The sequence below is a fragment of the Heptranchias perlo genome, unplaced genomic scaffold (assembly GCF_035084215.1).
Source record: "Heptranchias perlo isolate sHepPer1 unplaced genomic scaffold, sHepPer1.hap1 HAP1_SCAFFOLD_56, whole genome shotgun sequence".
In the NCBI taxonomy this organism is placed as follows: domain Eukaryota; kingdom Metazoa; phylum Chordata; class Chondrichthyes; order Hexanchiformes; family Hexanchidae; genus Heptranchias; species Heptranchias perlo.
This window is the reverse complement of record NW_027139581.1, coordinates 2,144,471-2,162,469: the sequence shown is the minus strand read 5'-3', so window position 1 is coordinate 2,162,469 and position 17,999 is coordinate 2,144,471. Positions and strand designations below refer to the sequence as shown.

Genomic DNA, 17,999 nt, shown 5'->3' with positions numbered 1-17,999 from the left:
GGCTCGAGGGGCCGAATGGCCTACTCCTGCTCTTAATTCGTATGTTTATACGAGTGAGCAATATGAACACCATGAGGTTACAGATTGTGTTGGATTACAATTCTGCTGCTGCTGATGGCCCACAGCGCCTCACGGATGCCCAGTTTTGAGCTGCTCGATCTGTTCTGAATCTATCCCATTTAGCACGATGGCAGTGCCACACAACACGTTGGATGGTGTCCTCAGTGTGAAGACGGGACTTGGCTCCACAAGGCCTGTGCGGTGGTCACTCCAACCAATACCATCATGGACAGATGTTTGCCTTGTTTGCCCTCCCCAATTGCATTACCTCACACTTCTCTGGATTGAACTCCATTTGCCACTTTTCTGCCCACCTGGCCAGTGCATTGATATCTTCCTGCAGTCTACAGCTTTCCTCCTCACTACCAACCACACGGCCAATTTATGTATCATCTGCAAACTTCTTGATCAAGTCCTCCACATTCAAGTGCAAATCATTAATACGTACCACAAAAAGTAAGGGACCTGGTACTGAGCCTTGAGGAACCCCACTGGAAACAGCCTTCCAGTTGCAAAAACATCTGTCAATCATCACCTTTTGCTTCCTTCCACTGAGCGAATTTTGGATCCGACTCGCCACTTTCCCTTTGATCCCAAGGGATTTAACTTTTTTGACCAGTCTGCCTTGTGGGACCTTGTCAAAAGACTTGCTGAAATCCACATATAGCAAATCAAACGCGTTGCCCTCTTCGACCCTCCTCGTTACCTCCTCGAAAAATTCAATCAAGTTAGTCAGAAACGACATTCCCTTAACAAATCTATGCTGACTGTCCTTGATTAATCCGTGCCTTTCTAAATGACGATTAATACTGTCCCTCATAATTGTTTCCAATCATTTGGCCACCACCGAGGTTCGGCTGACTGGCCTGTAATTACTCAGTCTATCCCTTTCTCCCTTTTTAAACAATGGTACACTGTATTGAAAAGAAAGCTGATTTATTTGAGACTGATACAGAATATTAAACTCCAGCCCAGTTATAGGGGTTATTATCAGAAACAAACCCAACTGTCAGAATGAACATGGTTCAGTCCTGGATGTGATTAACAGCAGAATCCAACCCCTGTGGTAACATGTGAACTCGCTGGTGTGACTGCAGGTTGGATGACTGAGTGAATCCCTCCCCACACACGGAGCAGGTGAACGGCCTCTCCCCAGTGTGAACTCGCTGGTGAATGAACAGGTTATATGACTGACTGAATCCCTTCCCACACTCTGAGCAGGTGAACGGTCTCTCCCCATTGTGAGTGCGTTGGTGTGTCAGCAGTCTGTTTGTGCTTTTAAAGCTCTTCCCACAGTCAGAACTTTTAAAAGGTCTCTTATCAGTGTGAACAGGTTTGTGTTCAATGAGACTGGATGAACAAGTGAATCCCTTCCCACACTCTGAGCAGGTGAACGGTCTCTCCCCCGTGTGAAATCGCTGGTGTCTCAGCAGGGTGGATGACCGAGTGAATCCCTTCCCACATACGGTGCAGGTAATCGGCCTCTCCCCAGTGTGAGTACGTTCGTGACTCAGGAGAGCATTCCTGCTTTTAAAGCTCTTCTCACAGTCAGAACATTTCAAAGCTCTCTTATCACTGTGAACAAGTTGGTGTTCAATGAGACCAGATGAACAAGTGAATCCCTTCCCACACACGGAGCAGGTGAACGGACTCTCCCCAGTGTGAACTCGCTGGTGTCTCAGCCGGTCGGCTGAATAAGCGAATCCCTTCCCACAGTCTGCGCAGGTGAACGGCCTCTCCCCAGTGTGAACTCGCTGGTGTCTCAGCAGAGTGTATGACTGAGTGAATCCCTTCCCTCACACGGAGCAGGTAATCGGCCTCTCCCCAGTGTGAGTACGTTCGTGTCTCAGTAGAGCATTCCTGCTTTTAAACCTCTTCTCACAGTCAGAACATTTAAAAGGTCTCTTATCAGTGTGAACAAGTTGGTGTGAAATGAGGCTGGATGAACAAGTGAATCCTTTCCCACACACGGAGCAGGTGAATGGCCTCTCCCCAGTTTGAAATCGCTGGTGTCTCAGCAGGGTGGATGACTGAGTGAATCCCTTCCCACATGCGGAGCAGGTAAACGGCCTCTCCCCAGTGTGACTGCGTCGATGAGTTTCCAGCTGGGATGGGTAATTGAATCCCTTCCCACAGTCCCCACATTTCCACGGTATCTCCATGGTCCGGGTGTCCTTGTGTCTCTCCAGGTTGGACGATCAGTTGAAGCCTCGTCCACACACAGAACACGTGGACGGTTTCTCCCCGCTGTGAATGGTGCGATATATTTTCAGGCTGTGTAACTGGTTAAAGCTCTTTCCACACTCAGTGCATTGGAACACTCTCACTCGGGTCTGAGAGTCTCGGTGATTTTCCAGTCACACTGAAGTTTGATCTTTTCCCACAGACAGAACAGACAAACATTTCTCTTTCCACATTCAAAGGCCGATGATATTCAGCTCCTGATGAATCGAGTGACTCGGTCAGATTGACTTGAGGTTTGGTTTGAGTTTCCCGTCTGCAAATCCTCCCCTTCCAATCGCCTGTAAAAGGAGTTTACAAAAGTTATCACTGTAAATGCAGGATAGAAATTCAGAACAGACAATTCGAGTTTCTGCAGAATATTCTTCCCGGCCATTCCCCCAGACTGTAAATCCACGTCCCACACTCTCCCTCCTCCCTGTGCTGAAATCCAAACCCATTGCACCATCCCCAACATATTTAATTCTTTCTGAGTTTTCACACCCTCCCTCTGAAGGTGTTGACTCTGGCTGGGTTCAGTTCTACACTGACTGGTTCCCCTCTCTCTCCTCCCCTGAAGGTGCTGACTCTGACTGGGTTCAGTTCTACACTCACTGGTTCCCCTCTCTCTCCTCCCCTGAAGGTGCTGACTCTGACTGGGGTCAGTTCTACACTCACTGGTTCCCCTCTCTCTCCTCCCCTGAAGGTGCTGACTCTGACTGGGTTCAGTTCTACACTCACTGGTTCCTCTCTCTCTCCTCCCGTCAAGGTGCTCACTCTGACTGGGTTCAGTTCCACACTCACTGGTTCCCCTCTCTCTCCTCCCGTCAAGGTGCTCACTCTGACTGGGTTCAGTTCTGCACTCACTGGTTCCCCTCGCTCTCCTCCCCTGAAGGTGCTGACTCTGACTGGGTTGTGTTCTACACTCACTGGTTCACCTCTCTCTCCTCCCCTGAAGGTGCTGACTCTGACTGGGTTCAGTTCTACACTCACTGGTTCCCCTCTCTCTCCTCCCCTGAAGGTGCTGACTCTGACTGGGTTCAGTTCTACACTCACTGGTTCCCCTGTCTCTCCTCCCCTGAAGGTGCTCGCACTGACTGGGTTCAGTTCTGCATTCACTGCTTCCCCTCTCTCGCTCCTCCCCTGAAGTTACTGACTCTGTCTGTGTGAACTTGCTCTCTCCCCCTCTTTCCAACACTCTGTCGCTCCGGATATGCTGTCCCTCCACAACATCTCCCAATTTTGGTGATGGGCTCTCCTTGACCCATCTCCATTTTTCCTTCTTATATTCACTGACACATCCCGATTTCTCGAACAATGAAACGCTCTCTGACCAGTTACCATTCCTACTTCCTTTACTGACGTTCCCTGATCCATCGTCATTTGGATCTGGGGGCAGGGGGGGGATAATGTTCATTGTTTTATATTCAGGTCCAGAGGGATAATGTTCACTTTTATATTGGGGTCTGGGGGATAATGTTCACTGTTTTATATTGGGGTCTGGGGGGATAATGTTCACTGTTTTATATTGGGGTCTGGGGGGGATAATGTTCACTGTTTTATATTGGGGTCTGGGGGGATAATGTTCGCTGTTTTATATTGGGGTCTGTGGGGGATAATGTTCACTGTTTTATATTGGGGTCTGGGGGGGATAATGTTCACTGTTTTATATTGGGGTCTGGGGGGGATAATGTTCACTGTTTTATATTGGGGTCTGGGGGGATAATGTTCACTGTTTTATATTGGGGTCTGGGGGGATAATGTTCACTGTTTTATATTGAGGTCTGGGGGGATAATGTTCACTGTTTTATATTGGGGTCTGGGGGGGATAATGTTCACTGTTTTATATTGGGGTCTGGGAGGGATAATGTTCACTGTTTTATATTGGGGTCTGGGGGGGATAATGTTCACTGTTTTATATTGGGGTCTGGGGGATAATGTTCACTGTTTTATATTGGGGTCTGGGGGGCACTCGGTGTTCACTAAAGTCTGCGACTCCTGCGCCTGCTCAGCTCACACTGTCCAACAACGGGCCTATGTCACCTCTCAGCTCACACTGTCCAACAATGGGCCTCTCCCACCCCTCAGCTCACACTGTCCAACAATGGGCCTCTCCCACCCCTCAGCTCACACTGTCCAACAATGGGCCTCTCCCACCCCTCAGCTCACACTGTCCAACAATGGGCCTCTCCCACCCCTCAGCTCACACTGTCCAACAATGGGCCACTCCCACCCCTCAGCTCACACTGTCCAACAACGGGCCTCTCCCACCCCTCAGCTCACACTGTCCCACAATGGGCCTCTCCCACCTCTCAGCTCACACTGTCCAACAATGGGCCTCTCCCACCCCTCAGCTCACACTGTCCAACAATGGGCCTCTCCCACCCCTCAGCTCACACTGTCCAACAATGGGCCTCTCCCACCCCTCAGCTCACACTGTCCAACAATGGGCCTCTCCCACCTCTCTCTGTGTGGCTTTAAACAGATGGAACCCTGTGGGGTGGAGCAAACATTTCAACATTTGTTCATAAAAAGGATGAATTCAGGAAAGACAGCACGGATTATTTGAGGAAATAACACAGTGTGGTGAGAAAGGGAATGCAGTGGGTGTTGTGTGGATGGATTGTCTAAAGGTGTTTGAGAAGGTGCAGCACAGGAGGCTTGTTGATAAAATTAAGGCTCACGGAATTGAAGGGAGTGGGGCAGCGTGGACAGGAAGTTGGGGAAAGGGCAGAAAACAGAGAGTCGTGGATAATGGATATTGTTCAGACTGGAGGGATGTAAACGGTGGTGTCCCCCAGGGTCAGTGTTGGGACCATTGCTCTTCTCAATACAGAGAAATGATCTGGGCTTGGGTTTATCGGGCACAAGATGAAAATCTCCAGATAATTCAAATGCCACCAAGATAGGGAGTGTGGGGAACTGTGAAGAGGGCTGGAAGTGACTTCAGTGTCACGGACACTGGATAATAAATTGGACAGATAGATGGCAGATGAAATTTAATGCAGAGAAAAGTGAAGTGATAGATTTTGGGAAGAAGAATAGGGAGAGGAAAAGTGAGAGGCTCCGTTGACAAAGATCTTTAGAAACCATATCCCAGATTTTAATAAATAGGGGTGAATAATGTTAATCATTGGTCATTGATGGCCGCACACTGTCCCAAACACTCCCAGGGCAGGTATCGCAGCGGTTAGATACAGAGTAAAGCTCCCTCCACACTGTCCCTTCAAACACTCCTGGGGCAGGGACAGCACGGGTTAGATACAGAGTAAAGCTCCCTCCACACTGTCCCATCAAACACTCCCAGGGCAGGTACAGCACGGGTGAGATACAGAGTAAAGCTCCCTCTACACTGTCCCTTCAAACACTACCCGGGGCAGGTACAGCACGGGTTAAGATTCTGAGTGAAATGTGCTGAAGCCCCGCCCACACTGTTCCTGTAGCAAGATGGCCGCGCATGCGCCGTGACGCTCCCTCCTCCTGTACCAAGATGGCGGCCGGTTCCATGGTAACCCGGGCCTTTCACCGGGGAGAAGTCCCGCAGTTGCCGTCCGGCTGCTCACACTCGGGACCAGAGGATCCGACTCGGTTCCTGCGCCTCGCTCCATGTTTATAAGCCGTGGGGCGCGGCATCCGCCCGGTTTCTCAGTGTCCTGTCCCCGGCCACCCGCCTCCCTGCTCCCGACCCTCCGACTCCGTCTGGCGAACGCGCAGAGCCTCTCCCGCGCCTGCGCGCTGTGCTCCTGGAGACGTCAGAGCCGAGGCCCCGCCCTCACACACTGGCCCCGCCCCCTCATGGAGCTGCTCCCTCGCGCGAGGCCCCGCTGGTTTTGGGCGGAATGAGACCGCGCGCTGTTCCTCCTCCCACTGCCTGTGGGAATGGGGCAGATATTTAAAGGGACAGGCACTCCCCTTTGTTTACAGTTAAAGGGACAGTCCCGTTTATCTTTGAAAGTCAGGGGATTTCACGAACAGAGCTCCAATTAACAGTCGGCCCGTTCTGTAATTAGTGCAGTGATTAGGAACATTTAAACATTAGGATCAGGAGGAGGCCATTCAGCTCCTCCAGCCTGTTCCGCCATTTAATTCGATCATGGCTGATCTGTATCTTAACTCCATCTACCCGCGTTGGTACCATAACCTTTAATACCCTCGCCTATCAAAATTCTATCAATCTCAGATCTGAAATGTTCAAATGACCCCCAGCCTCGACTGCTCTCAGGGAGAGAGTTCCTAATTTCCACTACCCTTTGTGTGAAGACATGATTCCTGACATCGCCCCTGAAAGGACTCGCTCTAATTTTAAGGTTATGCCCCCTTGTTCTGGACTCGCCCACCAGAGGAAGCAGTTTCTCTCCATCTACCCTATCAAATATTTTAATCATCTTAAACACCTCGATTAGATCACCCCTTAATCTTTTATACTACACCCAATACAGGCCTAGTCGATGCAACCTGTCAGTATCATTCTGGTGAATCTGCTGCACCCCTTCCAAGGTCATTGTGTCCTCCCTGAGGTGCAGTGCCCAGAACTGAATGCAGTCTCCAGATGGGGTCTAACCAGAGCTCTGTCCAACTGTAACATAACTTCCACTCCTTTATATTACAGCCCCCTTGAGATGAAGGGCAACATTCCTTTAGCATTTAAAATTATTTTTTTTAACTGTCCACCAGCTTTTAGTGATTTCTGTACTTGGACCCCAAAATCTCTTTGCTCCTCCACAGTTTCTCGCTGCTTGCCATTTGGTAAATACTCTGATCTCTGTCTTCAGTCCAAAGTGGGTGAATTCACATCTCCCCACATTCAACTCCACCTGCCACCGTTTTGCCCACTCGCTGAATCTATCATTGCCCCCTTGCAACTTTCTGCTCCCATCTACACTATTTACTGTGCCACCTAACCAGTGGACGTAGTGTATTTAGACTTCCAGAAGGCATTCGACAAGGTGCCACATAAAAGATTATTACTTAAGATAAAAAATCACGGGATTGGGGGTAATATTCTGGCATGGGTGGAGGATTGGTTATCAAACAGGAAGCAGAGAGTTGGGATAAATGGTTCATTTTCGGACTGGCAACCAGTAACCAGTGGTGTTCCACAGGGGTCGGTGCTGGGTCCCCAACTCTTTACAATCTATATTAACGATTTGGAGGAGGGGACCGAGTGCAACATATCAAAATTTGCAGATGATACAAAGATGGGAGGGAAAGTAGAGAGTGAGGAGGACATAAAAAACCTGCAAGGGGATATAGACAGGCTGGGTGAGTGGGCGGAGATTTGGCAGATGCAATATAATATTGGAAAATGTGAGGTTATGCACTTTGGCAGGAAAAATCAGAGAGCAAGTTATTTTCTTAATGGCGAGAGACTGGAAAGTACTGCAGTACAAAGGGATCTGGGGGTCCGAGTGCAAGAAAATCAAAAAGTTGGTATGCAGGTGCAGCAGGTGATCAAGAAAGCCAACGGAATGTTGGCTTTTATTGCTAGGGGGATAGAATATAAAAACAAGGAGGTTTTGCTGCAGTTATATAAGGTATTGGTGAGACCGCACCTGGAATACTGCATACAGTTTTGGTCTCCATACTTAAGAAAAGACATACTTGCTCTCGAGGCAGTACAAAGAAGGTTCACTCGGTTAATCCCGGGGATGAGGGGGCGGACATATGAGGAGAGGTTGAGTAGATTGGGACTCTACTCATTGGAGTTCAGAAGAATGAGAGGCGATCTTATTGAAACATATAAGATTGTGAAGGGTCTTGATCGGGTGGATGCAGTAAGGATGTTCCCAAAGATGGGTGAAACTAGAACTAGGGGGCATAATCTTAGAATAAGGGGCTGCTCTTTCAAAACTGAGATGAGGAGAAACTTCTTCACTCAGAGGGTGGTAGGTCTGTGGAATTTGCTGCCCCAGGAAGCTGTGGAAGCTCCATCATTAGATAAATTTAAAACAGAAATAGACAGTTTCCTAGAAGTAAAGGGAATTAGGGGTTATGGCGAGCGGGCAGGAAATTGGACATGAAGCTGAGTTCGGATCGGTCAATGCCCTGTGTGTGGCGGAGAGGGCCCAGGGGCTGTGTGGCCGGGTCCTGCTCCGAATTCTTGTGTTCTTTAGATTTGTGGTTGGGATCAGATCAGCCATGATCTTATTGAATGGCGGAGCAGGCTCGTGGGGCCGATTGGCCTACTCCTGCTCCAATTTCTTATGTTCTTATGTTCTTTATACCCAGTACATCACCACTTTATACCCTGTGCATCACCACTTTATACCCGGTCCATCAGCACTTTATACCCTGTACATCTCCACTTGATACCCTGTATATCACCACTTTATACCCTGTACATCACCACTTTATACCCGGTCCATCAGCACTTTATACCCGGTACATCACCACTTTATATCCTGTACATCACCACTTTATACCCTGTCCATCACCACTTTATACCCTGTACATCACCACTTTATACCATGTCCATCACCACATTATACCCTGTATATCACCACATTATACCCGGTACATCACCACTTTATTCCCTGTACATCAACGCATTGTTCAAATAGTTTTCAATTAAGTAGAGATAAAGCAGGAAATCATAAAAGCATTCGTCTGTAATCAATTGTGGGGAAGTTAGTAGAATCTGTTATTAGGGACAGAGTGACTGATCATCTGGGAAAATTGGAGCTGATCAGAGAGAGCAGCATGGATTTGTAAAGGGTAAGTCATGTCTAATGAACCCCGAGTTAAATTTTTTGAGGAGGTAATTAATGTGGCAGGCAATGGCGTGGCTATGGATGTTATTTTTATGGACTTCCAGAAGACGTTCGATAAGGTTCCACGTAAGAGTCTGTTAATAAAATCGAGAGTGCATGGAATTGGAGGCAACCCATTGGCCTGTGTAGGGAATTGGTTCGGAGTTAGGAGACAGGGAGTAGGTTTAATGAGTCTGTACTCCAATCAGCAGGATGTGACTAGTGGTGTCCTCAGTGAACTGTACTGGGACCGCAGCTTTTCACTGTATTTATAAATGACTTGGATGAAGGAATATAGAGCCGGATATCTTCGTTCACTGACGACATCAAGTTAGGCAGCACAATAAATATTGTAGATGGGAGCAGATAGTTGCAAAGGGACATTGACAGATTGAGTGAGTGGGCAAAACTGTGGCAGATGGAGTTCAAAGTTGGAAAGTGTGAGGTCATCCGCTTTGGTCCGAAGACAGAAAGATCAGGGTATTTTCAAAATGGTGAGAAGCTGGGAACTGTGGAAGTGCCGCGAGATTTAGGGGTCCAAGTACAGAAATCATTAAAAGCTGATGGACAGGTACAAAAACGAATTGAAAAGACTAATGGAACGTTGGGCCTGATCACAAAAGGCTGGAATACAAAAGGGTGGAAGTTGTGTTCCAGTTGGACAGAGCTCTGGTCAGACCCCAGCTGGAGACTGCGTTCAGTTCTGGGCACCGCATCTCAGGAAGGATATTTGGCCTCGGAGGGGGTGCAGCACAGATTCACCAGAATGTTATCGGGGCTAAAACGGTTAAATGATGAGGACAGGTTGCATGGACTAGGCTTGTCTTCCCTTGAATATAGAAGATTAAGGGGTGATCTAATTGATGTTTAAGATGATTAAAGGATTTGATAGGGTAGATAGAGAGAAACTATTTCCTCTGGTGCGCTAGTCCATGACAAGGGAGCATAATCTTAAAATGAGAGGTTCAGAGGTGATGTCAGGAAGCATTTCTTCACACAAAGGGAGTGGAAATCTGGAATCCTCTCCCCCAAAAGCTGTTGATGCCGGGGGTCAATCGAAAATTACAAAACTGAGATTGATAGATTTTTTTTGGGCGCGGGTATTCAGGGTTACAAAACCAAGGGGGTAAATTGAGTTAAGGTACAGATCAGCCATGATATAATTCAACGGAGGAATAGGCTCGAGGGGCTGAATGGCCTCTTCCTGTTCCTCTGTTCTTAAAGAGAAGTGAAATGATTAATAAAAGATGATTCTCTGGTCCTCACACCATGGGCTGCATGTGTGCCCCGCCCCGCCCGCTTTCTGTAAAAACATGAAACAAGAGCCTGGCGGACGGGAGCTTCATCCACCCGCCCCAGGCCGCACCAGAGGACTTAACGGGGCTAAAAACCAGCAGGAATCAAGCGGGACTGATCTCCGTGGACTTCCCCACCTCTCCCGTTCATGTTCGTCACTAAATCAGGGCGGTGAAAGATGAAAACCGGCCTCACTGTGTTTGTATCACAGAGATGAGGGGATTGGGCAGAAAACCAGACCAACACCTTGTGATGATGGAAAGTCTTCTCATTATTTAGTGAATTTAACAATTCCAGTAAAGGGATATTTCACCACATTCTTCAACTCCTCTCTGAATTTAGTCTGGGTCACGGCATAAATACACGTGTTGGTGCAGCAACTCAGGAGCTGGAGCATAAATCCCAGTTCTTGTACAAATTCAGGTAGAGACACAGGAATAAATTCTAACAGATACAATCGGTTCCATACAAAATACAACAGAAACACCGCCCATAACAGGATAAAATTCCCCGATATAACGAACAGTAAAATGATGGATTTCCTTCTCTTCTCCATTTCTGGGTCACTGGGACTCTCCCCACTGCTGTGGGCCCGGAGTCTCCTGCGGACTCTGCTCGACACTAAAATGTGTCTGACGGTTAAAGCATTGAGCAGCAGAATCAGAACAAATGGAAAAAATGGGGTTCCAATATAATGAAGGAATACAATTAATGTCCACACCTGTGAATGACGAACATCCCATGATATATAACAAAACCAGGGAGAATTACTAATCCAATATTCACCTCCAATCATAAAGTACCAGAAAGTGTTCTTCACACAGAACAGCACACTCACTGTTCCCAGAACCACAGCCGCCGTTTTCTCGGTGCAATATTTTGTTTTCAGCTTCTGGCAACAAATGGCCACAAATCGATCAAAGGTGAAAGTGACTGTGAACCAGACAGAACAGTCTGTGGCTGCGTAAAGCAGGACGGCGTGGATATTACACACTTTAAAGTTCCACATGAACTGAAACTGAGTCGAATAAAGAATAGGAATTTGCCTGAATATCAGATCAGTGATAACGACCAGTAGATCCGCCGCTGCCATGGACACCAGGTAACGGGTGACACATTTGGAGAGACCGCACCTTCCTCGAGACAGGACCACAATCGTCACTAAGTTCACTGTAAGGAAGAGAAAAATAGGGAATTCTACATCAGACTGGGAGGAAAAGCAGCAGCCTGGTCGCTCATCCCTGGGAACATTCTACTAAATCTCCTCTGCACCCTCTCCAAGGCCTTGAAATCCTTCCTAAAGTGTGATGCCCAGAATTGGAGACAATTGGACAGCTGAGGCCTGACCAGTGATTTATAACCAGTGGTTAGTCCACTCTTGGAGTATTGTGCACAGTTGTGATCTCCATTAGTAACAAGGGCTTAAAGGCACTGGAGTGAGTGCAAAACTGATTTACAATGATGATACCAGAACTGAGAGGATATACTTATCAGGAGATGCTGAAAAGGCTGGGACTCTTTTCTCTCCTTTTTTTCACTTGTGGTGTAGTGGGGGGACAAAACTAGTGCTCATAAATGTAAGATAATGACAACAAATCCAATCAGCAGTTCAGGAGAAACTGAGTTACCCAGGGACTGGTTAGAATGTAGAGCTCGCTACCACAAGCAATAGTTGAGGAGAATAGAATAGATGCATTTAAGGAGAAGTTAACTAAGTACTAGAGGGAGAAAGGAATGGAAGAATATGCTGATAGGGTGAGCTGAAGTAGAATGGGAGGAGGCTCGTGTGGAGCATAAACACCGGCATGGACCAATTGGGCCGAATGGCCTGTTTGTGAGCTGTAAATTCTGTGTATTTCTCTGTAACCCGAGTTTCGGAATTTTTAAATTGAGGCTTCGCTCGACTGGGGGCCAATGTAAGTCAGCAAGCAGAGGGGTGATGGATGAACGGGACAAGGTGCGAGTTTGGATGCGGGCAGCAGAGTTTTGGATGAGCGCAAGTTTATGGAGGGTGGTGGGTGGGAGACCGGCCAGAAGAGCATTGGAATAGTCGAGTCTGGAGGTCACAAAACCATGGGTCAGGATTTCAGCAGAAGATGGGCTGAGGCTGGGGCAGAGACGGGCAATGTTCGGGAGGTGGAAGTCGGCGATCTTGGTGATGGAGAGGATATGGTTCAGAAGCTCAGCTCAGGGTCAAACAGAACGTCTACTAGTCCGGTTCAGCCTCAGACTGTGACCAGGGAGGGGAATGGAATCAGTAGCGAATGAACGGAATTTATGATTGGGGCCGAAGACAATGGCTTCAGTCTTTCTAATGTTTAAATGGACGAAATTTCTGCTCATCCAGGACTGGACGTTGGATTCGCAGTGAAGGGATCGAGAGAGGCGGTGGTGAGAAACAGCTGGGTGTCAGTTACATGTGGAATCTGACTTTGTGTTTTCGGATGATGTCACCGAGGGGAAGCTTGAATATGTGAAATAGGAGGAGGTCAAGGATTGTTCCTTGTGAGACACCAGAGATAACGGTGTGTGGGCGGGAAGATGAATCATTGCAGGAGATTCTCTGGCTAAGCCTGGATTGATAGGAATGGAACCAGGCGAGGGCAGTCCCACCCAGTTGGACAACGGACGAGAGGCGTTGGAGGTGGATGGTGTGGGCACCCGTGTCAAAGGCTGCAGACAGGCCAAGAAGGAAAAGGAGGGATAGTTTTCCACGGTCAGTCACATAGGATGTCATTTGTGACTTTGATTCGGGCCGTTTCAGTGCTGTGCCAGCGGTGGAAACCTGATTGGAGAGGTTAGTAATGCATTTGCAGGAAAGATGGGCACAGATTTTGGAAACGACAACACGTTCAAGGAGAGGAAAGGGAGGTTGGAGATGGGGGCCGTAATTTACAAGGACCGAGGGGTCATGGATTTTTTTTGAGGATGGGGTGATGACGGCAGATTTGAAGAGGAGACGAGAGAGAACCGTGAATGGAAGGGTTAACTTTGCCCCTTTGGACATTACATTTGGACATTGTAAGTTTAAACTGCAAAGGCAGCAATGTGCAGAAACTTTGAGAAGCTTCGGTTTTCAACAACAACTGATCTGAATGAAAGCAACGATGAGTAGAAGCTTCGAAAAGCTTCGAACTGGCTTTTGGTTCTCAAAACAACTGATAAGAACCTCAACAGAGAACAAGTTGGAAAAAACAATGCTGAAACAGTTGGAAACCCTTGGGAAAGACAATTCAAGTTACTTGTTCACAGGTAACAGGAGTTTTAAGGTCTGCTGGTTGTAGTTAATGACACTGATCTGTGGAAACCAGCGTTAACAGATAGGTCACCAATACACGCTGAAATATTGGACAATATCCAATAATGATTCAGCTCCAGGCAGCTGTCTTACTCGATGAACCCATATTTCTGATCCGATACTGGGGTTCAGTGCAGAGAGCAGACGGCAAACTGTTCAAAAAAGAGAATCGTCCACCAACATTCCTTGTGTACGAGACTCAAATAACAGTCAAATCCTAAAAAATGACCATCAGTTGAAGAAAGTTATGGAAAGGAAATGGTGTTCATCGAACTGGGGCAGTGAATCGGCAACTGTTCACATGTTACATGAAGGAAACAAGGTGCATTACCAGAGACTGAACAAGACGATTACACTGAATACAATTAATAACCTGGTCTTAAGGACAAGGGCAGTAAATACTGTTAAACATGGTTTACAGAATTGATTGCTGAAATAATGACTTACCAGGAACACCAACAGCAGCGAGGAGCGGATAGTAAATCTTTTGTACATCAAAAATTGCCCACAGAATCCGAAGCTGAGTTGGAATGTACCAGAACATGACTTCATTATCTGTGAGATCCAATGATCACTGTTTGTACTGGAGGCAAAGCTGCATCAAACACTCTGCTGTGACGCCTTGAAAACAGTCCCTATTTATGGCCCAGAGGGAACTCTCCAGTGAGACAATTAAACGACACATTGACATTAATTAAGGTCAGTGAACAAACAGGTTCGGTTAATCCCTTAACACCATCACTCCATATTGAAAATTACAGGTAAACAAGCATTTTACTGATGTGAAGTGAAGCTACCGAAAGTTCTGAATATTACTGAAAGAAAATGACGTAAAAAAGAAAATATGAATCCCGCAGTCTTACAGTGCTGATGTGAAGAGAGAGCAGCTTCACTGACAGAGTTCAGATTATTTCTGTGATTTGAATTCAGCCGGCAATTTCAGAATGTTTCAAATACGTTTTCTGGGGTGGAGTTAACAAAAGTGCAAAAGACAACAAGGATAGATTGAAGCAGATCAAGTAATGGTCAGTAAGGAGACATGGGGGCTGATAATATAATGGTCAGTAAGGATACATGGGGACTGATAATACAATGGTCAGTAAGGATACATGGGGACTGATAATACAATGGTCAGTAAGGATACATGGGGACTGATAATACAATGGTCAGTAAGGATACATGGGGACTGATAATACAATGGTCAGTTAGGGTACAGGGGGACTGATAATACAATGGTCAGTAAGGGTACACGGGGGCTGATAATATAATGGTCAGTAAGAACACATTTGGTGTGATAATGCAATGTCCTGTACGGATACATGTGGGTGACAACTGAATGTTCCGTAAGGATTCTTGAATGCAGATAATGCAATGATCAGTAAGGAAACACAGGGTTTGCTAATGCAATGGTCAGAAAGAACACATTTGTGTGATAGTGTAACGGTCAGTAAGAACACAGCGGAATGATAATACAGCAGTCAGGAAGAACACCTGGGGTTTATCCGACAATGGTCAGTAAGGATACGTGTGGTGTGATACTGCCATGGTCAGTAACTGTAAATGGGGCAGATAATATAATGGTCACTAATAATGTGTAGGGGTGATAATACAACGGTCAGCACGGATACTTGAGATGTGATAATGCAATGGTCGATAAGGATACTTGGATGCAGATGATACAATGGTCAATTATGATACATAGAGGTTATAATACAATGGGCAGTAAGGATACTTGGGGGCTGATAAGGTAATGGTCAGCAAGGAGAGATGGGATTGATAATACAATGTTCAGTAATTATACATGGGGTGTGATAATGCAATGGCAATAAGGATACATCGGTGGTAATAATACAATGATCAGTAAAAATACACGGGTTGATAACACAATGATCCATAAAAATACACGGGGGTGATAATACACTATTCATTCAGGAAACATGGGGCCGTTAATTCAATAGTCGGTTAGAATACATGGGATCTGACATTTACATGCTCATTTAGGATATTTTAGGCAAATAATGCAATGGTCAGTAAGGAGACATGGGGGTTGATAATGGAGTGGTCTGTGGGAACACATGGTGGTGGTAATACAATGGTCAGTAAAGATAATTGGACATAGATATTACAATTGACAGTACGAATACATGTGAGTGATAATGCAATGGTCAGTAAGAATACATGACGGTTCATAATACAATCGTCAGTCAGGATACATGGGATTGATAATACAGTGGTCAGTAAGCATACATGGGGGCCGATAATACAGTGGTCAGCAAGTATACATGGGGGCTGATAATTCAATGGTTACCACGGATTCAGGGGGCCAGATAATACAATGGTCAGTAAGGATACATGGGGGCCGATAATACAGTGGTCAGTAAGTATACATGGGGGCCGATAATACAGTGGTCAGCAAGTATACATGGGGCCCGAAAATACAATGGTTAATAAGGATACATGGGGGCTGAAAATACAATGGCCAGTAAGTATACACGGGGGCCGATAATACAATGGTCAGGAAGTAAAGATGGGTGCTGATAATATAATGGTCAGTAAGTATACATGGGGACTGATCATATAATGGCCAGTAAGTATACATGGGGTCTGATATTACAATGGTCAGTAAGGATACATGGAGACTGATAATATCATGGTCAGCAATATACATGGGGTCTGATTTCACAATGGTCAGTAAGCATACATGGGGGCTCATAATACAATGGTCAGTAAGGATACATGGCGGCTGATAATAAAATGCTCAGTGACTATACATGGGGTCTGATATTACAATGGTTCGTCAGGACACATGGGGGCTGATAATACAATGGTTACGAAGGATACATGGGGGCTGATAATACAATGGTTACGAAGGATACATGGGGGCTGATAATACAATGGTTTCAAAGGATGCATGGGGCCTGATAATACAATGGTTACTAAGGATACATGGTGGCTGAAAATACAATGGCCAGTAAGTGTACATGGGGACTGATAATACAATGGTCAGTAAGGATACACGAGGGCTGATAATACTGTGGCCCGTAAGTAAAGATGGGGATTGATAATACAATGGTCAGTAAGGATACACGTGGGCCGATAATACAATGGTCAGTGTGGATACATGGGGGCTGATAATATAATGGTCAGGAAGTATACATGGGAGCTGATAATATAACGGTCAGCAAGTATACATGAGGGCTGACAATGCAATGGTCAGTAAGGATACATGGGGCCTGATAATACAATATTTACCAAGGATACATGGGGGCTGATAATATAATGGTTACAAAGGATGCATGTGGCCTGAAAATATAATGGTTACTAAGGATTCATGGGGCCTGATAATTCAATGGTCAGTAAGGATGCATGGGGCCTGATTGTACAATGGTTACTAAGGATACATGGGGGCCGATAATACAGTGGTCAGTATGTCGACATGGGGGCCGATAACACAATGGTCAGTAATTATCCACGGGGAGTATTAATACAATGGTCAATAAGTATACAAGGGTGCTGACAATACAATGACCAGTAGGTATACACGGCGGCTGATAATACAATGGTCAGTAAGTTTACACGGCGGCTGATAATAGAATGGTCAGTAAGTGTACACGGGGGCTGACAATACAATGGCCAGTACGTATACATGGGGGCTGATAATACAATAGTCTTGAAGTACACATGGGAGTGATAATATAATGGTGAGTAAGGATACATGGGAGTGATAATAGAATGGTCCATACGTATACATGGGGGATAATAATACAATGCTCAGTAAGTATACATGGCGGCTGATCATACAATGGTCAGTAAGTATACATGGGGGTTGATAATACAATGGTCAGTAAGGATACATGGGGGCTGATAATATCATGATCAGTAAGTACATATGAGGGCTGATAATACAATGGTCTTTAAGTACACATGGGTGATGATAATAAAATGGTCTTTAAGTATACATGGGAGTGATAATAGAATGGTCAGTAAGTATACATGGGGGCTGATAATACAATGGTCAGTCAGTATACATGGGGGCTGATAATACAATGGTCAATAAGTATACGCGGCGGCTGATCATGCAATGGTCAGTAAGTGTACATGTGGACTGATAATACACTGGTCAGTAAGTGTACATGTGGACTGATAATACAATGGTCAGTAACTGTACATGTCGACTGATAATACACTGGTCAGTAAGTGTACACGTGGACTGATAATACAATGGTCAGTAAGGATATATGGGAGTGATGATACAATGGTCAGTAAGTATACATGGGGACTGATAATGCAATGGTCAGTAAGGATACATGGGAGTGATAATACAATGGTCAGTAAGTATACATGGAGTCTGATAATGCAATGGTCAGTGAGGAAGC

General features: G+C 46.1%; 1 pseudogene; it reads right to left on the bottom strand.

Moving 5' to 3' along the window:
- Positions 1-1,066: 1,066 nt before the first annotated feature.
- Positions 1,067-17,999, bottom strand: part of LOC137315739 (zinc finger protein 850-like) — a 106,905-nt pseudogene continuing 89,972 nt past the window's right edge.